Source organism: Staurois parvus, unplaced genomic scaffold (genome assembly GCF_062004578.1).
Source record: "Staurois parvus isolate SC_StPar_1 unplaced genomic scaffold, SC_StPar_1.0 ptg000039l, whole genome shotgun sequence".
In the NCBI taxonomy this organism is placed as follows: domain Eukaryota; kingdom Metazoa; phylum Chordata; class Amphibia; order Anura; family Ranidae; genus Staurois; species Staurois parvus.
In genome coordinates this window covers 1,180,908-1,205,330 of record NW_028317835.1, presented here as the reverse complement: position 1 = coordinate 1,205,330, position 24,423 = coordinate 1,180,908, and the positions used below count along the sequence as shown (strand labels likewise).

Below are 24,423 nucleotides of genomic sequence, written 5' to 3'. Positions count from 1 at the left end.
AATTCTTCAAATTACCACAGCAGCCAAACAGACTATTGCAAAGGCATGGAAAACCCCCTCAATCGGCACACACAGCTACTCGCAACCGTGTCATGTAAGCCATGATTCATGCCAAAATTTAAGCCACCGTGCCAGACAGAATACCTAAATTTGAAGCCTGGTGGAACCCTTGGATAATCCACTTCTTACTCCCTAACTTTGATTGTACTTTGTTACTTCCATAGTCCCCCATAATCTAACTGATAAGATATCAACCAAACCTTCTCTTGTTTGACCTAGCCTACCCCGTGAATGGCCTTTCTCCTCTTACTCCCCACCGCCCTTCCATATTTCCTTGATATAACAGATCTTTTTTTTTTTTTCTCCCCTTCTTTCTCTTTCCCTTCCTTTTTTACTTTCTTTCTTGCCCTTTTCTACAATCGACCCCCTCCTGGCCACTCTCCCCTGGCATGTCCTTCAGCTCAATTGTGGTGCCTTTCCTCCAGAGTACACACTATGACCCAGGCCATCTCTACTTTCTCCTTGACCCATCCCAAGCACAAGTGACCTCTCACTGCCACTGCCCTGGATTTGTAACATGTAAGGTCCTGCTAGATGCTTCTATGCAGTTATTCCTGACTGGACATAAGATGATATACCGAGCTTCCAGCGAACGGGACGCATGTTACACTATTTTAGCTTGTAATGGTTTGTTACTGTTTGACTTGAGCTCAACCAGCTTGTCGGTTGTCTTGTTGTACCTGTTGTATCAGCTCATCTTTTCTGCTGTAACTACCTAAGTGGCTTATACAACTTTGCTGATGACTTGTTCAGGCAATTTTTTTTTATAATATTTTTGAACAAGAAAATGAATTGACTTTCAAATTTCACCTCCAATTGGATATGTATTTAGTCTGCATTGTTGGGTTTTTAGATGCATTTGCCGAATGTACCTGCAAATCTGAACCCGAGTATCTTCACCCATCACAATGCAGCAGAATGCTCTGAATGAGAACAAAGAATGAGATTCTGCTGCAGAATATTGTATTTTACCAGCCAATGGGAATATTCTAGTGTTCTCCATAAAATACAAACCTTTAGATATGTACAATGTTGTAGATATACTTTCTATATATTAGATTCATTTAAAGGGTAACTCCACTTTTGTGGAGCAAAAATGACAAATACAAAAATAACACACAATTGCTGCACAATCCATATTGTAAGTGAATGTTATTAAATGATTTTTCCTGTTCCATCTGCAGCGCTGTAATTTTCTGTAAAATTCAATGCAATATGGCAACCTGGAGGCGTTCTATAAACAGCTGGTGTACTGAACACCCCCCAGAAATGTCATTTCCTGCTGCTGTGATTGGGTCATTAATTTTCCCAGAAGTCTGCACTAAACTCAAATTGTAGGCATCCTCTTGTACAAAGATTGTATTTCTGGTGTGATACTCCCAAGGATTAATCACTTCTAAAGGGATGCAGACTTTCCTCTTTAGAACACTGCAGGGGCATCAACTAAATCATAAAAATGTCACCCTCCATTCACATCCACATTACACATTGACATAGACAAACAGCTTTATTCTTCAGAGCAGAAACAGGTTGGAATCTACAACAACGTTTGGTAAAATCCCAGCAATGTACATTGATCACTCAGATTATTTTCTCAACAAAAATGCAGTTACTCTTTAAAATGAGAGTTATTATTACATTGTTTATATAGCACCAAAGGGTTTGCTCAGCGCTGTACAATAGAGGGGGGGACAATACATGAAACAGTACAGCAACTACAACCAGTACACGAGGGGTTAGAGGGCCCTTCTCTTTCGAGCTTACAATCTAGGAGGGAGGGGATAGTGGTACAGGAGGAAATGGCTGTGGGGGATGGAGTGGTAGGAAGAGTGGAGGAGAACGGCTGTTAGGTGAGGGTGGGGTAGGCTTCCCTGAAGAGGTGGGTTTTCAGGGAATGCCTGAAGGTGAGGAGGGAAGGTGACAGTCTGATGGATTGGGGTAGTGAGTTCCAGAGGATGGGGGAGGACCTGGAGAAGTCTTGCAGCCGTGCATGGGCGGAGGAGACCAGGGAGCAAGATAGGAGGTCCTGTGAAGAGCGAAGGGTACGGGTAGGGTGATACCTGGGAATAAGGTTGGTGAGGTAGTTAGGGGCAGTGTTGTGAATGACTTTGTAGGTCAGAGTGAGTAGGTTGAATTTGATGTGTTGGGCAAACGGGAGCCAGTGGAGGGAGAGGCAGAGGGGGGTGGCAGAGGTGGAGCAGTTGGTGAGGTGGATGAGTCTAGCCGCTGAGTTCAGGATGGTCTGATGCGGGGAGAGCCTGCACTGGGGTAGGCCGGTGAGGAGGGAGTTGCAGTAGTTGAGGCGTGAGATAATCGGAGTGTACGAGTAGTTTAGTGGTGTCTGGGGTAAGGAAGGAGCGTATCTTGGCGATATTGCGAAGGTGGAGCCTGCATGAGTTTGTAAATGATTTGACATGAGGTTGGAAGGAAAGATTTGAGTCCAGAATGACGCCAAGGACTTTGGCTTGCGGGGTGGGAGTTAAATAGGAAGTAACTTTATTTAGACCTTTTATACAGAATTCTGACTTGTATTTATCTTTTTCTATACAGGTGGATTGAGGAACCAAGTTTTTGGTCAAGTTGCTCTTTATAAGTACAACTGATCTACGTGGGAAATGAGCCATATGGGAGTCTTAGGTGACTGAAAGTCTTTAATGCAGTTCACTGGAGGATTCACACAGGACACAAGACATATCAGTGCTCTTATTGTTTGGGATCCTCTTCAACATTGATCCATCCTCAGAGGACAACAGGAGAGAAGTCATTTCAGTGTTCTGGACGTGAAAAGTCCAACCCCTGTACACATAAGAGGAGTCATTTTAAAAGTTGCTTCTTCTTTGGAAAGTGACAGGTTTTACAATGAAGGCAAAACGCATCACACAGCAAGAGATGGACACTGGTGAGAAACCATTTCAGTGTTCTGAATGTGACAAACCTTTTACATCAAAGAGTAATCTTATAAAACATAAGCAGATTCACACTGGAGAGAAGCCATATCAGTGTTCTGAATGTGACAAAGCATTTATAGTGAAGGCAGATCTTATCAGACACCAGAGGGGCCACACTGGAGAGAAGCCATATCAGTGTTCTGAATGTGACAAAGCATTTATAGTGAAGGCAGATCTTATCAGACACCAGAGGGGCCACACTGGAGAGAAGCCATATCAGTGTTCTGAATGTGACAAAACTTTTAAACATAAGGAAGGTCTTAAAATGCACAAGATGATTCACACTGAAGAGAAACCATTTCAGTGCTCCAAATGTGACACAGCTTTTCTACGGAAGGCACAGCTAAATGAACACCAGAGGGTTCATGCTGGAGAGAAGCCATATCAGTGTTCTCAATGTGATAAATCTTTTGCACAGAAAGCTAATCTTATCTCACACCAACAGAATCACACTGGGGAGAAGCTGTATCAGTGTTCTGAATGTGATAAAGCTTTTGCACATAAGGAAAGCCTTCTCTCACAGCATCTTGCCAAGTCTTGGAGTCCTAGGGGGGAAAGTCCTTTCCATATTCTTTTGAATATTGATACATCATCAGTGATGCTTGAGGGTTCCAGCACATCCTACCTTTTCCACATCTCCCATTATACAATCCACCTCCCCTTTGATGGTTCACGCCTTATTTTAACATTCCACATCCTTCCTTGGATGACATCTTTACAGTCAGGTCTGCGGCTGGGACACCAGACAAGAAGTCTTTGTTCAGTGAGAAAGCAACTTCCTAAGCTGGCATAAGCCTTCCAACAGTGAGTTGCTGCAGTTTTTTGGGATGAGCTTGACAGTCCCACTTAAATCCAGCTGGTCCCATGTGAGTTCCATCCAGTTTTGCGGCAAGTCTAAGGGATCCTATCAGGTGAAGATTGGATGTCCTTGTTATCTTATTTCTCTGTCCAGCTATTGCTCCTCTCCATAGACATATCACACAGGACAACTACAAGAGATCTGATCTTACAAAGTGCTGAGTGTGCGGTCATATTCCTACAGATGGGTTCTCTTTATTGACTGAGTGGACAGATCCATTATTTTTTTTTTTAAATTTGGAAGTTTGTGAAACTATATTTTATCCTAGAAATGTTACAGCGTTGGCCCTAAAAGTGTAACTACAGCAAAATCAATGATGACATAAATGCTGAAATCTGTCATTACCACTTTATTCCTCGGCCCTTCTTCTTAAACCCCTCGAGCCCCAGAAAGGTGTTGTTTGTTTGTTTTTTTTTCCCCATTTTTGGCAATGTCCCAGTTCTGCGTATTTTATCTTTAGCATTTGTAATCTACCCAAATGTATTATACTTCAGTATTTTGGGGGACAAATAGGGCTTTTATTCAGTAGGAGATTTGAATGCTTACTTTATATTTTTATTTCATTGGTTTTATTAGTAATAAATTGTAATTTGAAAAAAATAAAGCATTTCCTTATTTTTCCCAATGCAGTGTTAAGGTCCTTTGTGCTTCCCCAAATTTTTAATTTCAAAATATAATCAACAAAGTCTGCTAATTAAAAATGATTTCACATTAGTGGATTGTTTCTGTAATTATCCACATTGTACTTTAGGAGAGCTTTATTCCCCTTGTGTTCTATACTTTGTGTATAGAGATCCCTCAGCAGAATAAACCTCCTACAAAACAAATTGTGCAGCTAGCATATAATGTGTTCCCACATGGAAACCGTAAATCACAATACAAAATACAGCGCAGCAATATAAACTCCAATGGTGCTAATAATACAAATGTGCATATATGAAGAGTGAGAACAGAAATGGTGTTTGTGACAATAAATATGTGCTACACCCAATATCTTCACAATGCATACACATAAATAATCACAGACTTGCACATAACAGTGCTGAAATAAATAGAAATACCAAATAAAATGTACTCAATAGTGAACTGTCCCTTTAAATCTCAGATATCTTCACATGTGCTTGTCCAGTATGTCTCCTATATATCGTGATCCAAATACACCGGCAACAAGTGTCTCATAAATAAAATCTCCAAACATTGGTGAACCGTCCCTTTAAATCCGCTGTACTCCAAGTGGATCAGTGTAATCACACTACTGCATACACGTGTCCGGTGCTCCCGTGTCACCCCTTAGTGTACATCCACCTCCAACACACTATTGTGCTCACCTTCAGGTTTGACCCGTAATGCCAGGTCAGACTACGCTTCTCCCTTTAACCCGGGAGGGTATACTGGTACACAGATCTTCACCATTGTCAGCACTTTAAAACTCTCCAAAATGCTCCACAATCATAGGAACAAAATGCTCCATATAGTGTAGTATTGCCAAGTAAAACGGACTTTATTAAAACAATCAAAATAAACTCACATATAAAAGTGTCCACCTGGGACACTGCAGGGCAAAAACTCACTATACAGTATGTCTTGTGAACAAAGTACAGGAATCCCTTTTCCAAAATGGTGGCATGTGCACTTCCGGGTTGTGGCTTGACATCATTGGTGTACCCTATGCGTTACGTCACGTGGTGGGTCTGGAAATGGTCAGTGGGGACCAGATCCAGACCCACGCAGGCATCTGTGCAGCTTGAGATCATCTCTAATAGTGATCTATTGCTGGCTGCAACCAGCATCTCTAGAGTGGATATGTAACGGAACCGACCCAGCCTGTGCTGAGTACTTCCATTATAATACCGCTTCCCTGTGCGAACACCGACCACAGACACCACAGCCGACCATACAAGACTAGATGACACCAGTCCTGAAGTAAACCAGGAAATAGACTATTTTATTTTAACACAGATACAAGATATATACATTCAATGAAACAACCCCCCCTCCCTGCATAATGACACAGGGCGGGGCAATCTACATTTAGTAACAAGAGACACAACAGCAGACAGTCCCATCAGGAGGGAGGGCAGCTGAGACACCCCCCACCAAGCCAATACACATAAACACAAACATCCCATAATAGTTTTCTCCCAAGCCAGACACACAATAGAACAATGAGATGCAACCACATGGCATTAAACAATCTACAACTCCCCACCCCAATATTAGGACAGATCACCCTGTACCCCTAACAGGCACAGGGTGACTTACACATAAGAGGGATATGGGGAGCTGAGACAGGATTCTCCCCATCTCTCCAAAGGGGGCTGTGCTCCATGGGCCCCCACCCAAAGTGAGTTGTGTTCCATGGGCCCCCACCCAAAGTGACTCCCATCACAGGATACATTGTATACAGCAAACTCTTCATAAACAGGATGGGGAATCTACATGACAAGTAAGGGGAACCTGCATACTGGAGTCACGGATCAGATCCCCATTAATGTTTTGTTTTCCAGTAATAATAATCAGGACATACAATTCGGTGACATTACCAGGACTGAGAAAGCATGCATGGCATGGAATGTGTTTCATCATCTAACAGGGAGATACAATACAGACATTGAGGGGATAATAGTCCGATGGAAGTGCTACATCCATATTCAGGAGAAGAGAACATGTCACAGAAAATTGCTTCAAGAAACTCCCAACTTGGACAAACCTCCAGTAATAAACAATCTTCAGTGTATTCACCTCATCAATATTGTGTTGTCTAGCAAAGTGTATGCCGGAGGGTTCAAATCGGATGTTGCAGCTTGGCAGGGTGTAGCTCAGCCCTGCCACAGAGGAAGCGGACAATTTGGGCAAGTGTGTGACCAGCACTTACACTGCCTGTAACGTCTACTTGTGTGTGGGGGAGGGTAAGAGGGTGGGGAGAGGGTATAGGTAAAGGGGTGCAAGACCAGTGGGGGCTAAGGAAAAAAGGGGGATCTTAAACTGTGTATAAGTACAATGATCTTATGATCTTCATTACGGGAGGGTTATGATTTGAGGTCAGCCATGAGGGGGAGGAGTCAGGTAATGTCTCAATAAATATCTACACAAGTATAATTGGATGTGTGAGACCCCATTATCCAGTATATTCATCAGAGGACTGGAAGTGGATCCAGCATGCCCAGATAGAGGTGAACCTAGAAGGGGAGCCGTGACAAATGGAAATGAGCTCTTCCATCTCTGCAACCATTGATGGTATATCAGAGCTGACACCAGAAGTGGCTCCATCACCTGAGGTGGTGTCACAGAACTGCATGGCGGATGACTATCCCTCGGAAGATCAAGGTGGAGTCTACAAACTGGTGTCACATAGAGAGTGTTGTCCATTTATATGAGAACATGAGGATCTGAGAAGGAGATATCTACACAAGGTAAAGGAGATCCAACAGGCACCTGGGTGGGGGAAGTTGGATCCAATGTTTTTGGATGGGCTGAGCTGGAACTTGGTGGGTTTGCTGCTTAAGCCTTTAGATGTTACTAATAGTTCTGATAGTAATTCTACACATTGCTGGGATTTCTCTCGCTGCCAGAGTGGAGTTGGCCTCCACTGAACAAGGCTCATTTTAGGCCTTCAGCCTGGACATAGTTACATAACTAATCTGATAGAAAGAAGACACAAGTCCATCCAATTCCACCAATAGAGGGGGGGAGGGGACACACACATAGAAACCCTCCATATACACGATCCTATACCCACAGCTCATCCAGAGGAAGGAAAATCCAATCTGTTCAAACAAAGGAAAATCATTCCTTCCTGACCCCCCGAGAGGCAATCGGATATTCCCGGGATCACCTTCCCTATAAATGTTCTATCCAGTTATATTCTGTGTATCCAAGAAAGGATCCAGGACTTCTGTAACGCAATCCACCAAAAACACAGCAAGGGCAGCGAGGGGGGAGGGGGCTTAGATATGCTGAAGCACCCCCATAATTCCCTCAGCACCCCCATAGATCCCCCAGCACCCCCATAATTCCCCCAGCACCCCCATAGATCCCCCATGGTCACAGTCAGGTCTTGAATATCTCTTTTTGTGTATCAGTTGCCCAGAACTGGGAGTATTGTAGATCCCAGACAGGGGACTTTGTCCTGATGTGCGGAGGGATCCAGCGGCTCAGAACTGCAGACCCCGATGCTGTGGTTCTAGTTGTGGCTGCAGGGACCCCGGTGGATTGCTATCTCCCTGTGACCAGAAGAAGTCCTCTGAGGTCCTCGGAGTGAAGTGGTCACACCGGGAGGAGGATTGCAGCTGCCGGCATCCTCCCCATATCACAATGATCAGCCGGAGATTCAGCAGCTATACAGCCACTCCATCCCTTCCACAATTGGAGGAAGGGGGTCCCCCCATCCCACTGTCCCCTTTCCTGGCCCCTCCCATCCCCTTTCCTGGCATCCTGAGCACTGAGCAGACACAGAGGAACTGACGTTGTCCCTCCTTCTCTGTGACATCAGAACCCGGAACCAACCAGGATTCCATCCCTTCCGCTTCTGCTTTGGTGACAACCTGTTAGTGGCTTGTCCAGCATGCCATCCAAGCCGTGCCACTTTTCTCCGATGCTTTGGAGGCCAGAGGAGAGGTCTAGGATCTCATAGAGGCCACACCTCTCCATAAAGAGGACCTGTCCCAGCCCATGATATCACCAGGTGAGCTGTTCATCCCGTGTCCTAGCAAGAGAGTTACCACCATCCAAAATAAAGGGGCGTGTTAGAGAGAAACCAATCCTAAAAGGAATGAGTGACTCCACCCCCTGTGCTCATACATGTAGGTCCCGCCCACAAATGTACACAGTGGTGGCCCACCGCAACTCACACATGTAGGTCCTGCCCACACATGTACACAGTGATTGCCCCCCGCATCCATGCATGTAGGTCTCGCCCACACAGTGATGCCCCCCCGCACTCACACATGAAGGTCCCGGCCCACACATGTACACAGTGATGGCCCCCCGCACTCACACATGTAGGTCCCGCCCACACAGTGATGGCCCCCCGCACTCACGCATGTAGGTCCCGCCCACACAGTGATGCCCCCCCGCACTCACACATGTAGGTCCTGCCCACACATGTACACAGTGATGGCCCCCCGCACTCACACATGTAGGTCCCGCCCACACAGTGATGGCCCCCCGCACTCACGCATGTAGGTCCCGCCCACACAGTGATGCCCCCCCGCACTCACACATGTAGGTCCTGCCCACACATGTACACAGTGATGGCCCCCTGCACTCACACATGTAGGTCCCGCCCACACATGTACAGTGATGGCCCCCCGCACTCACACATGTAGGTCTCGCCCACACATGTACACAGTGATGGCCCCCTGCACTCACACATGTAGGTCCTGCCCACACATGTACAGTGATGGCCCCCCGCACTCACACATGTAGGTCCCGCCCACACATGTACAGTGATGGCCCCCCGCACTCACACATGTAGGTCTCGCCCACACATGTACACAGTGATGGCCCCCTGCACTCACACATGTAGGTCCTGCCCACACATGTACAGTGATGGCCCCCCGCACTCACACATGTAGGTCCGGCTTACACATGTACAGTGATGGCCCCCCGCACTCACACATGTAGGTCCCGCTTACACATGTACAGTGATGGCCCCCCGCACTCACACATGTAGGTCCCGCTTACACATGTACAGTGATGGCCCCCCGCATTCACACATGTAGGTCCCGCCCACACATGTACACAATGATGGTCCCCGCACTCATACATGTAGGTCCCACCCACACATGTACAGTGATGGCCCCCCGCACTCACACATGTAGGTCCCGCCCACCACATGTACACAGTGATGGCCCCCCGCACTCACACATGTAGGTCCCGCCCCCACATGTCAGGGGTCTCCAGGAACATCATGGGTCTGTCAGCAGACCTCCTGTGTGACTCCAATCTGGGGCCCTGGAAAGGCGCTTCATGCGTGTCCTATGGAGATTTCATGGACGCACTTTGCGGGTGATCACAGGCGTGTGCAATGTGAAGGCGTGACATGTGTGTGCAGAAAATGGCGGATTATTCCGTGTCGGTGTGACTAAAATCCAGGAAATAGAGACTTTCCGGAAAAGTGCGCCAATCCCGTGTGACATAAAACATTGCCACGCCCACCATTTTATTCTCTATGGTTCCTGCATAAAAACATGGAATCATGCCTGCCCCCCTACGGGAGGGGTTATATGGGGGCGGGGCCAGTGGAAGCTCTGTGATTGGCTGTGGGGGGGTCGGTCGGCTCTGAGGACACTTTCCAGCTCTCGGGATGTTGGCTTTGCTCAGCTGTCTACACAATTCTGAAGAGGGGCAGTAATATACTGCAACAGAGGCTTTACCACCCCCCACTGCAGTCTGACCACAGAACAGGGGCAGCACAGGGTCCCCCCACTTCCCATAGACTTCTCTTATGTCCCCCGTTTTTGGTGCCTTTTCTGAAAGTTCACCAAAGATGCCGCATGCAGGACTGCGGGGGAGGGGGGGTCAGAAAACGCACCAAAAACTTGATGTCATAGAAGTCTATGGGGCGTACACTGGGCAGACCGCAGGGCTCAGTGTGAAAGCATTCTTATGTTTCTCCATGAAGGTCTAAGGGCCGGCTCACACTTGCTTTGCCCTCTGAAGAATGATCTGGTTTTGGATCGCTCTTCAGAGGGCACATTACAGGCAGGGAGGTGTCATTATATGGCCTCCTCACCTTCTGCTTGAATCCCTTCAGCCCCGCCCTGGCCTACCACACCCGCCCCATTCCCTGGAATCGGTGACATTGGCTGTGCCCGCTGATAGTGACAGTGGTGTCATTCCTGCCGCCGCACATAGACCCCCCTAGCTGAAAGGGGGGAGCAGGTCCATGGAGGTATAAGTGTGGCTCAGCCTTGGGGTATTACCATCCCCCAACAAGCCCTGACTGTCCTGTCCCCATAATACAGCCCAGCCCATTCTCTGCTCTCCCCTCCCCCTCCCCCATACACTCTTCTCTTCTCCCGGACTGATCCCGCCATGTTTTCTCTGTTCTCATACACGGTACAATCTGATTGGACGATCTCTTCTAGAATGACGGAAACTGTGTAATATGAGGACAAAGCTCAGCCAATCATTGTCTTCGTATCCAATCTGGCCTGTCCTTGTCCAATCAGATTGTACCGTGTATGGTCCCCTCCCATCTCCCACAGTCTCTATGAAGCCTGAACACAGGCCCCTCCCATTCTGTCATCATTCCATTACCATCCCCTGTACAGAAATGGGGGGCGTCTAGCAGGCGGTACTGCTCACCACAGGACATGCTTTCCTCCCAGTGACACCACGAACACAGGACATTTCTTTCCTTCCAGTGACACCACCAACACGGGACATGTCTTTCCTTCCAGTGACACCACCAACACGGGGCATTTCTTTCCTTCCAGTGACACCACCAACACAGGACATTTCTATCCTTCCAGTGACACCACCAACACAGGACATTTCTATCCTTCCAGTGACACCACCAACACAGGACATTTATTTCCTTACAGTGACACCACCAACACAGGACATTTCTTTCCTTCCAGTGACACCACCAACACAGGACATTTCTTTCTGCTGATTGTCTCTCTGTGGAAACCAATCATTCCCATCCAGGACTCTCGGGGTTTTCTCTATGGAAGAAACAAATACAGAGAGAGGTGGGCTGAGAGAGAACTCCACTTCTTTCAGTGTTTATGAGACAGAACCGGGAACTCGGGAAATGAATCGTCCAGAGTCGGTTATATTTATTTGATGGTAATTCTCCCACCAGAAGGATGGAGGCGCTGCTCTATGGAGATCCATTCAATCATCTCTCGCTTTCTTTCCCTCTCAATTCAATGAGCTTTATTGGCAGGAACAAAGGACATTGTAGCATTGCCAAAGCAGTTTGTATGGGAAGAGGGGAAATATAAAGGGGGAGGGGTCCATGGGAAGGATTATGAAGTCCTCAGTGTTTCATGTCCCTCTCAGTCTGTGGCATGGTGTCACATGTGGTGCAGCTATTTCCCCCATTGGCTCCTCTTCTCCCAGTAGAATTTGGAGTTTTCTCCTTTCTTCTATAGAAGTGAAGTCTGGGATGAGAGCGGAGAGTCTCTGGAAGTGAGTGTCCCTGACTGATGAGTACATGGGGCCCCGTACTGTCCTCCTCCCTCTCTCCCCCCCAGGTCCCAGAGGATGGCGGCCCATTCACAAAGTGCAGTGCGATTGGCCCATGAGCAGGAGGAAACCGGCTGTGGGGAGTCATGAGAAACGTGCAGTTCCTGGTGTGACCGGAGCCTGACAGGGAAAACGTTTATCTGGGGTGACGTTTGGGGACAATGTGATCAGTGACACCCACTTATGTCTGATCTCACTATTACTTTTCTATCCGAGTTTTCACTTCAATACGGGAAATAATGGGAAATCTGAGGGAAATCTGAGAGCCATATGAAGACTTTGGGCCGTTCTATTGTCTGTTCATATGTCTGTGTGTACATCACACCGAAAAGAGGGATATTTACAGGGCAAAGAGGGACAGAGAAATATGGTGTCACACAAGGGAGAGTGATGGGAGATATGATCAAATACAATCTCATTACCTCCTCTGCTCACACTTCCAGCAACGTCTCCTCTATAATTCCTCCCACATGGAGCTTCCTGTCTGTGCCTGAAATCACTTCCTGTGTGTGCCTTACCTTACTTCCTGTCTGTGCGTGACATCACTTCCTGTGTGTGCCTAACCTCACTTCCTGTCTGTGCCAGCCATCCCTTCCTGTCTGTGCCTGACATCACTTCCTGTCTGTGCTAGACCTCACTTCCTGTCTGTGCCTGACATCACTTCCTGTCTGTGCCTGACATCACTTCCTGTGTGTGCCTGATGTCACTTCCTGTGTGTGCCTAACCTCACTTCCTGTCTGTGCCAGCCATCCCTTCCTGTCTGTGCCTGACATCTCTTCCCGTCTGTGCTAGACCTCACTTCCTGTCTGTGCCTGACATCACTTCCTGTCTGTGCCTGACATCACTTCCTGTCTGTGCCTGACATCACTTCTTGTGTGTGCCTGATGTCACTTCCTGTCTGTGCCTGACATCCCTTCCTGTCCTTGCCTGACATCACTTCCGGTGTGTGCCTGATGTCACTTCCTGTCTGTTCCTGATCTCACTTCCTGTCTGTGCCAGACCTCACTTCCTGTCTGTGACTGAGGTCACTACCTGTCTGTGCCAGCCATCCCTTCCTGTCTGTGCCTGACATCACTTCCCGTCTGTGCTAGACCTCACTTCCTGTCTGTGCCTGACATCACTTCCTGTCTGTGCCTGACATCCCTTCCTGTCTGTGCCTGACATCCCTTCCTGTCTGTGCCTGACCTCACTTCCTGTCTGTGCCTGACATCACTTCCTGTCTGTGCCTGACATCACTTCCTGTCTGTGCCTGACATCACTTCCTGTGTGTGCCTGATGTCACTTCCTGTCTGTGCCCGACATCCCTTCCTGTCCTTGCCTGACATCACTTCCGGTGTGTGCCTGATGTTACTTCCTGTCTGTTCCTGATCTCACTTCCTGTCTGTGCCAGACCTCACTTCTTGTCTGTGCCTGAGGTCACTACCTGTCTGTGCCCGACGTCACTTCCTGTCTGTTCCTGATGTCACTTTCTGTCTGTGCCTGACACCACTTCCTGTCTGTGCCTGACCTCACTTCCTGTCTCTGTATATGTGTGATCACCACCTTGTGGAGCTCAGAAGAATGGCATCCTGAGAAATGTAAGAAAATGAAACCAAACTGTACGATGACAGCAAGATTTATTACCTACTTCAGCTCCGGAATGTTTTACCCCCTTCATGATAAGGGTTTTTTTTATTTTGCTTTTCAGCACTGCACTACTTTAACTGACAATTGTGCGGTCATGCTACACTGTACACAAGTTTCACTGATATAAATAGAGCTTTCTATTGGTGATATTTGATCACCACCAGGGGGGGGGGGTTATTTTTTAATTTTGAAAACAAATATCTTCTACTTTATTATAAAACATATCCCATAAAATCAGATTTCTTCATACATGTAGTACAACGTGTATTCTGCTCCGTGTCTTTGGTAGAAGCATAGCTGAATCCGTGGATATTGATTGGTCTGTGTGAAGTTATGGCGTCTACAAACTATGGGATATACAGTTGCAAGAAAAAGTATGTGAACCCCTTGGGATTACGTGGAGTTTTGCATGAATTGGGCATAAAATGTGCTCTGAACGTCATCTAAGTCACAACAATAGAAGAACACAGTCTGCTGAACATAATACTACACAAACATTAGATGTTGCCATTGTTTAATTGCACATAACATGTAAACATTCACAGTGCAGGGAGGAAAAAGTATGTGAGGCCCTAGCTTAATGACTTCTCCCAGAGCTAATTGGAGCCAGGAGTGAGCCAACCTGGACACCAATCAGTGTGATGATATTGGATGTGTTGCTGACAGCTGTCCTGCCCTTAAAAAACACACACCTGTTTTGGGTTTACCGATTTCAAGAAGCACTGTCTGATGTGAACCATGCCTCACAGAAAAGAGCTCTCAGAAGACCTACGATCAAGAATTGTTGACTTGCATGAAGCTGGAAAGGGTTACAAAAGTATCTCCAAAAGTCTTGATGTTCATGTGTCCACGGTAAGACAGACTGTCTACAAATGGAGAAAGTTTAGCACTGCTGCTACTCTCCGTAGGCGTGGTCGTCCTGTAAAAATGACTGCAAGAGCACAGCGCAGAATGCTGCATGAGGTAAAGAAGAATCCCAGAGTGTCAGCTAAAGACCTACAGAAATCTCTGGCACATGCTAACATTTTGTTGACACATCTACAATAAGGAAAACATTAAACAAGAATGGAGTACATGGGAGGACACCACCGAGGAAGCCATTGCTGTCCAAAAAGAATATTGCAGCACGTTTGAAGTTTGCAAAAGAGCACCTGGATGTTCCACAGCACTACTGGCAAAATATACTGTGGACAGATGACACCAAGATTGAGTTGTTTGGGAAGAACACACAACACTATGTGTGGAGAAAAAAAGGCACAGCACACCAACATCAAAACCTCATCCCCACTGTGAAACATGGCGGAGGGAGCATCATGGTTTGGGGCTGCTTTGCTGCCTCAGGGCCTGGACGGATTGTTGTCATTGATGGGAAAATGAATTCCAGAGTTTATCAAGACATTTTGCAGGAAAACGTACGACCATCTGTCCGCCAACTGAAGCTCCGCAGAGGATGGGTGATGCAACAGGACAATGACCCAAAGCATACAAGTAATTCAACAAAACAATGGCTGCAACAGCACAGAATACGCCTTCTGGAGTGGCCCAGTCAGAGTCCTGACCTCAACCCGATGGAAATGCTGTGGCATTACCTTAAGAGAGCGATTCACACCAGACATCCCAAGAATATTGCTACACTGAAACAGTTTTGTGAAGAGGAGTGGTCCAAAATTACTCCAGATCGTTGTGCAGGTCTGATCTGCAACTACAGGAAACGTTTGGTTGAGGTTATTGCTGCCAAAGGAGGGTCAACTAGTTATTAAGTCCAAAGGTTCACATACTTTTTCCTCTCTGCACTGTGAATGTTTATATGTTATGTGCAACTAAACCATGGCAACATCTAATGTTTGTGTAGTATTATGTTCAGCAGACTGTGTTCTTCTATTGTTGTGACTTAGATGACATTCAGAGCACATTTTATGCCCAATTCATGCAAAACTCCACGTAATCCCAAGGGGTTCACATACTTTTTCTTGCAACTGTAGAATGGAATTTATGCAGCTTTTACGTCGCTGTTACTTTCTGACTGCCGATCACATTTCTTGAGGCAGTAAAATGCCCGGACCTTACAAACATCCCCAAATGTCCCCTTTATGGGAAGGATACATCCCAAGGTATGTGCGGAGAGGCATGTTGTGTCCATGGAACATTTACAGTTTTTGCCATAAGTTATTGGAAAATGAAAAACAAAATCTCTTTTTACACCAAGTTGTCATTTAATGAGCTATTTCTGGCACACGCCATGGGGAGATGTGGAATTACACCCCAAAACACATTCTGCTACTTTTCCCCAGTATGAGGACACCACAAGTGACAGACTTTCTGGCAGCCTTGCCACATACAGGTCCCAAAATCCAATGACCACCTTAAGGAGGCTTAGGCAACCATCTTAGGGTGCCAGGATAGGGGGGTGGTAAAATATGAACATGCAGCCACTTGCTGGGGATTTGGATATTTAACAATGCTGCAGACGTGTTATTTCCCCCCATACTGCCCACCGCTACACAGCCGGGAGTGTGAGGACTTTAGTAAATCTGAATGTCGGCTGTCATGTGGAAGTGATACAAGTGGCTGTGAAGTCGCCTATCATTCCCACACCCACCACTGAGATGTGCCCCTCCCCCTGACACCATGTGGGACAGCAGAGCCCGGTACTGTCATGGTGGGTGTCACTGGGAAGAACAGAGGGAGCTCAGCGGACCTCCTATACACAGACCAGGACGTGACATGTACATTGGGGTGCCTACATAGGAACACAGTGATCCCCACACATATTACATATCAGCGCACACGCCGGAGGGAGAGCAATGATTGGAGCACCAGTGCTCCTGTGTAACTCTATACTGATGACCTGGAGGGGCTATTAAAGCGTTCCAAGTGCACACAGTGTTACGGCTTGACATGTTGGGAATCCCATTTCCTCGGCACAACCTCATCTTTTATATTTCACCAGAAAATAGGTCATGAATTGCATTTATGTGCTCAGAAATAAACGTTACTATATTGTTCCTGAAATGTTGCCTTTCATAAACTGTTGTGCTAATATCATGTAACATAGAAAATGACAACTCCCAACATTGTATTATATAGGGTGTCTGCTATCAAAGAATACATCAGATTTGGGGTTTAGTGATCTTCAGGAATAAATGATTTTTAAAAGGTGTAAACAAAGAACAAAAAATGTCCCCAGGACTCCATGGACCCCTTCATTCCACGCCGTCTCCAGGAACCGGGAAACCCCAGAGAAGCCAAGTGTCCCCCGACTTCCTCTCCAGGCTGGGATGTCACTCTGGTTGGCGCCACCTACAGGGGAAGAAGCAGACTGCACCGGCCTACATCTGCTCTATGCTTTGTCTGATCAGGATGGCGGCCATTTCTCCCTGAACACAGAGCGCCCTAAACACGAGGTAAACGTGGTGCAACACTGAGCCCCGTCCAGCTGTAGTGTAGACTTTGACAGGCTGCAGGCAGCGGGGCTGGACGCTGTACCTGTGCCTACCAGGTGTATTATAATGCCAGCATTGCACCCACAGGGGCCGGACCCCCCATGTACAAGGGGCCTAAGAGATACCATCAGCTTGTGTCCCATTCCACCAGACTCCTAGAACTGGAAGAGGACATTTTTGGGGGGATGTTGTAGAAGAACCCAGACCACGGTATTGTGCGGTGAAAATATCACCCAACTTTATTCATCATATATATGTGACACTTTAACAACAGAAGGAAAGAGATAGATTGTTTACATTTCAAGGATCTATTTATATCATCTATTATAAGAAATGATTAACATATGACACACACCTCATTAATACCAGCCCCGCCCACTTATGAAATCATCACTCACACTACACATTGTACATATCTCTGCACACACCAGAGGGAGAGGAATAACTCTAGGGCCATCATTCATGGTTCACTATATAAACTGATGACCTGTAAAGGCTTTTAAAGTGTCCCCTATGGACAATATTTGGTACTGAAGTTTGTCACCATTTCACAAGCACATGACATTTTAAAGCTTGACATGTTTGGTATCTATATGCTTGATGCCAACCTCATCTTTAATTTTTCATCAAATTAGGTCATATATTGTGTTTTTCTGCACTGTAATTATTGTTAGTGTTTTTTTACTGAAAATATGCATTTCATAGACAGCTGCGCTAATATTGTGTGACAAAAAAATTTTAACCACCACCATTTTATTCTCCAGGGTCTCTGCTTTCAGAAAATAAAACACAATATTTAGGGGGCTTTAAATAATCTTCTGTTCTAACAATGTGAATGTAATCATGTGCATAAACAAGCAAAATCAACTGGCAGCGAAAGACACAACAGCAACAATGTATACGATTATCATCAAATCTATAGTAGCAACTAATGGCCTAAGAAGCAAAGCCACCATATTACTCAACCAAGTTCCAGCTAAACCCATCCAAGAAAATGGATCCCACTTCCCCCCACCCAGGTGACTGTTGGAACTCCTTTACCTTGAGTAGATATCTCCTTCTGAGATCCTCATGATCTAATATAAATGTACAACACTCTCTGACACCAGTTTGTAGGCTCCGCCTTGATCTTCCGAGAGATAGTCAGCCGCCATGTAGTTCTGTGACACCACCTTAGGTGATGGAGCCACTTCTGCTGTCAGCCCTGCTATACCATCAATGGTGTCATTGGTTATCTGATCCATGACTCCAGTACACCGGTTCATCTTACTTATCTTAGATTACTTAGATTCCCCATCCCGTCTATGAAGGGCTCACTGCATAAAACATCTCCACTCCAGAGAAAATGTTTCTTCTCACTGGAAGGCCAGGGGAGTATTGGGGGAAATTGAGGCTTTCCATTACAGATATGGGGGAGGGGCAACATCACCTAAAGTACAGCTATGGGTGGAATTGAAGGGAAGACATTTTAGGGTGCTCCTTCCACACAAGAAGCAATGTATATGAAGGACTAAGAATCCATTGGACCAATGGGGATTAAACATTCTGCAATACATTGAGACACCATGAAATGTTACTGGCCTGTGATTGGCTCTCCTATTGTTAGTGAGGTGAGACTCTCCTTGTCGATGTCATTAATGGAATGAAACCATCTGAAATGTTTCCCCCAAATCCAAAAAGGTGACCCCCCCATGGGTAGGTATCCATCTTACTATTCCTAAAAACTAAAAAACTAGTAGTTGGAAGTCAATATAAAGCACTTTATACTGTTTTTAATTGATTATATATATATATGTACGTATTTTTTCTTTTTTCTATTTTTTGTATATGCATTTTGTAATAAATTTTGGATTAAACCTTATTGTTAAAAGTAAATGTGACCGACTTTCCTGTTGCCAATTACATGCACAGTCTATATAGCCGACGTATACAGGGTTGTTAAAAACAGTGGATATAACCGTTACATGTTTTCACACAAACAACATCACAATTAGCAACATTGTCTCAATTTGATCAATACAGCTGTCCATAATGATAGCTATAAAGGTTTGGCCCCAAAAAGATGGCTGCAACCATACATACTTCAAGAAAATGGTGCCAAACTATTATAAAAGAAGTCCAGGCACGGTGATTGTCCTATCACATCCCCCGGAAGAAGCCACCCGGAAGAAGTGACCCTGTGGCGCAATGCGTTGGGGAGGGGCTTTGATGTCACCACGGCAACCCAACTTCAGTAACGGCAGGTATAGACAGTGTGTGTAGACACACGGAGGAAGCCTGTCACATCCGCATTTAGTGGTTTTATCTATTACAAAGCGCATTGAAATGATTGACATGTGAGGTCATATAGAGGGCATTAAATAAATCTTTTTATTAAAACGATAAGGCACCAAATATCTCTTCTTTCTTCCACTATACTAACGAGGAGAAAAATAGGGAGATGGAGCCACATCCAGCATCAGAAGGAAGCAGAGATCATCATGTCCATACAAGCACATTAGAAGTGACCAATCCAGGAAAACCCAGGGGAGGTCCAAAGGATCTCATCAATACAAACCCCTAAAAGCTGTGTCAGCCCAGCAATAGGCTAACAAGAAGGTGAGCCCATAAAAGGGTCAATATTCAAGCAAGGATTTATTTCTACAGTTCCTTATATACAGCAATTACTATTGTGGACACGAATAGAATACTCCGCTATTATTCATAGACTTTGGACACCATTTCATTTTTAGATTCTTTTTCATTTTCAAAATTTTGTGATTATATTTCATTTATATTTTTTATTTTTCTTTATTTTTTTATTATTATTTTTTATATATTTTTCTATTATTCATAATTATTATTCATTTCTTATTTAAAAAAAAAATTCACACATATATATCCAGAAAATCTTTTTGCTGTACTTTATAAGGATTTCTCTTATTTTTTCATATGTGAATTATTCATGATAAAATCCAGCCAGTGTTTATTAATAACAATCTAATATATAATTTATATAGATATACCTTATTGTAAGGGCGCGGCCCTATCTATTAACTTACATTTTATCATCCTACTATTCCTGATATGAGTTTGTAGTCCCTGCTACTACAGGAAACATGCGGGCGATCATTTACACCTTTTACAGCAGGACAGTAAATATCAGAACACAATTCAAACATCAGACCAACAGCAGGAAGTCTGCTAACTGAATGTGTAATGCAATCTGTCATTAGCATTCCCAGAGTTCCCTCTGCAACATAGTTGTATCAGCTGTTGGTCCTGTCTGTACATCTGTTATTTTCCCACCTTCTGTAACAGAGTGACAACCCTGATCATTCTGCAGGAACATTACACAGCAGCGTTGTCACCCTGTACAGGGAAGTCTTAGATAGATTATAAGACACACAACAAGTAAAGCCCAACTTCAGCTAACGCTTCTACAGCAGTTACAGCAACAGGTTCTCTATAAGGTCCAACCCCCCATATGAATGACAACTGACAGTTGTGAGCACCCCCAGCAGTGTTATAGGATTTGCCCCGACCCCTCCAACTGCCATTTTTCCCAAAAGACTTGGCCTTCTACAGGAAGTACAAAAAAAAAACAATCTACTGGGAGTGACAACAAAAAATAAAACAAAAGGAGACTCAGAAAAACAAAACCTGCTCTGCTAATGACAGATTTCATTATTAATGTCATTACTGATTTTGCCCATAGTTACACTTTGGTGCCAACGTTGTAATATTTCCAGGGAGAAGAAGTTTTCTTTACAAACTTTGCACCAAAAAGAGATGTGTGCACTCAGAGTGATTATTGTGAACCCCAATCAGAGGAATGTCAGTCCCCCGGAAGAAGTGGTAGGAATATGACCGCACACTCAGCACTTTGTAAGTTCAGATCTCTGGCAGTTGTATTGTGTGATTAGTCTATGGAGAGGAGTAATAGCTGGAAAGAGAAAACATGGAACAAGGATTTCTGATCTTCACCTGATGGAATCCCATTTGGCAGAACCACATGGAACACAAGTGGCCAGCTGGGCTTACGTTTTACTGCTGAATACATCCCCTAAATCAGCAGTAACTCAGTATTGGAAGGCCTGCATCAGCTTGGGATGTTGTTTTCTCACTGAACAGAGACTTCTTTCTAGCTGGTGTCACAGACACAGACCTGCCTGAAAGGTTGTCACCCATGACCTGATATCCTACAACCTCACAAACACCCCCTTTCCTCTCTCTGATCACAATCTCATCACCTTCACAGTCTCCTCATCTTCAAACACTTATCCCTCCAATCAGCAATCACCTGCAGAAACCTTCACAACTTGAACCCTTCTCCCTTCCACTCTGCAACTGACCAACTCTATGACAGAATCTCTCCCCTGTCCTGCCCTGACCTGGCCACTGCTGTCTACAACAGTTCACTTTCATCCACATTAGACTCACTTGCTCCTCTAACCACACGAAACATCAGGCCCCGACCATTACAACCTTGGCAGACTGACCACACCAGACATCTTAAATGACATAGTCGTGTGCTGGAGCGAATGTGGCGTAAAACCAAATCTCACCAAGCATTCACCCGATATAAATCTGCTTTCTTCACATACAATTCCTCCCTCCATGCTGCCAGACAAGCCTACTTTGTCACTCTCATCAATACCTTGTCATCCAGTCCTCGTTGTCTCTTCTCTACTTCTAACTCTCAACTTTCTCCACCTCCACCCAGTACCTCACTCACTGCTCACGAGATTGCAAATCATTTCAAAAACAAGATTTACACAATTCGTAGGGACATCTTCACTGCACAGACATCCATCCCACTTAGCATACCTTATACTAAACCTCCCTCAACACTTTCCTCTTCTGACCTTCCTACTACCAAAGAGGTCACTAAGGTTTCTCAGAAGCCCGTCTCACTACCTGCCCCCTGGATCCTGTCCCCTCACAACTACTACGGTCACCCTCTTCTTCCATCCTATGCTCCCTCACTCACATCTTCAATCTCTCCCTCTCTACTGGTGCCTTCCCCTCCCCTCTAAAGCATGCGCACATCACTCCCATACTTAACAAGCCCTCCCTGGACCCCACCAACCTGAACAACTTAAGACCCATCTCCCTGCTGCCATTTACCTCTAAACTATTAGAACTCTTAGTCCACAATCGCCTGAGCTCCCATCTCAATGACAACAACCTTCTTGACCCTTTACAGTCTGGCTTTCCCTCACTACACTCCACTGAAACTACCCTACTAAAACTCACTAATGATCTACTAACTGCTAAAACCAATGGCCACTACTCCATACTCATCCCAACCAATGGCCACTACTCCGTACTCATCCCAACCAATGGCCACTACTCCGTACTCATCCCAACCAATGGCCACTACTCCGTACTCATCCCAACCAATGGCCACTGCTCCGTACTCATCCCAACCAATGCCCACTACTCCGTACTCATGCCAACCAATGGTCACTACTCCGTACTCATCCCAACCAATGGCCACTGCTCCTCACTCTTACTACATGACCTCTCTGCAGCTTTTGATACGGTTGACCATCCCCTCCTCCTCAAAAAACTCCACTCTCTTGGCCTCCAAGACTCTGCGCTCTCCTGGTTCTCCTCCTACCTATCACAGAGCTCATTCAGCGTTACCTTTAACTCTGCCTCCTCCTCTTCACTCCCTCTTTCTGTAGGGATCCCTCCAGGTTCTGTCCTTGGACCCCTACTCTTCTCCATCTACACCTCCTCCCTTGGTCACTTGATAAACTCCCATGGCTTTAAGTACCATCTCTATCCTGATGACACACAAATTTATCTTTCTACCCCTCACCTCACCCCTTCAGTCTCCTCCACACCTCACCCCTTCAGTCTCCTTTCGCATTACTACCCTACTAAGTGACATATCGGCATGGATGTCACTCCACTTCCTCAAACTCAATCTTTCCAAAACTGAGCTCTTAGTATTCCCCCCAGCCTGTGCCCCCTTCCCTGACTTCTCCATCAAGATCAATAACACAACCATCAGTCCCTCCCCTCATGCCAGGGCGCTAGGTGTAATCCTAGACTCCCATCTGTCATTTCAGCCCCAAATCCAATCGCTGTCCAAATCTTGTAGACTTCACCTCCGCAACAGCTCCAAGATATGGCCGTTCTTAACCTCGGAAACCACTAAGCAACTTATTCACTCCCTTGTTATATCTCGCCTCGACTATTTTAACTCCCTCCTCATTGGCCGACCTCATTGCAGGCTATCCCCTCTTCAGTCTAGCATGAATGCTACTGATATCCACCTTACAAACCATTCTGTATCAGCCATCCCCATCTGCCAATCCCTCCACTCAGTGTCCTCCACCCCTCTCTGCCAATCCCTCCACTGGCCTCCATTCAGTGTCCTCCACCAATCCCTCCATTCAGTGTCCTCCATCCCCCTCTGCCAATCCCTCCACTGGCCTCCATTCAGTGTCCTCCACCTCTCTTTGCCAATCCCTCCACTGGCCTCCACCCTCTCTGCCAATCCCTCCACTGGCCTCCACTCAGTGTCCTCCACCCCTCTCTGCCAATCCCTCCACTGGCCTCCACTCAGTCTCCTCCACCCCTCTCTGCCAATCCCTTCACTGGCTTCCCATTGCCCAACGGAGAAAATTCAAAACACTAACAATAACATATAAAGCCATTTATAACTCTGCCCCAAATTACATCACCGATCTTGTCTCCAAATATCACCCAAACCGTACTCTCCGCTCCTCGCACGACCTCCTGCTCTCTAGCTCCCTTGTCTCCTCCTCCCATGCTCATCTCCAGAGCTTCCCCCATCCTCTAGAACTCTCTACCCCAATTTATCAGACTATCGCCTACTCTGCTCACTTTTAGGTGATTTCTGAAAACCTATCTCTTCAGGGAAGCCTATCCTGCCCTCGGCTAATAATGGAATCTTTTACTCTTCCAACCAGTCCATCCCCCACAGTTACTACCTTTTGTACCACTAGCCCCTCCCTCCTAGATTGTAAGCTCTGAGGAGCAGGGCCCTCCTATCCCTCTTGTATTAAACTGTATGGTTACTGTATTGTCTCCCGTTATATTGTAAAGCGCTGAGCAAACTGTTGGCACCATATAAATCCTGTATAATAACAATAATAATAATAATATCAATGAGAGATGAAATGTGGAAAGAAGTCATTGATAATGGGAGAGGAGATGGAACAGGTAATGGGAGGAGTGGACAAGGTGGGCTTAGCTGGAGACCTCAAGCCTGGCTGATGATGTATCAATAGTCAGAAGAACCTGTAATGGGCTCTCCCACTGAGGCTTC

The 24,423-nt window shown here is 45.8% G+C and overlaps 1 pseudogene; it reads left to right on the top strand.

Annotated features, from left to right (window-relative positions):
* Positions 1-4,418, top strand: part of LOC149470539 (uncharacterized) — a 128,811-nt pseudogene extending 124,393 nt beyond the window's left edge.
* Positions 4,419-24,423: the final 20,005 nt, after the last annotated feature.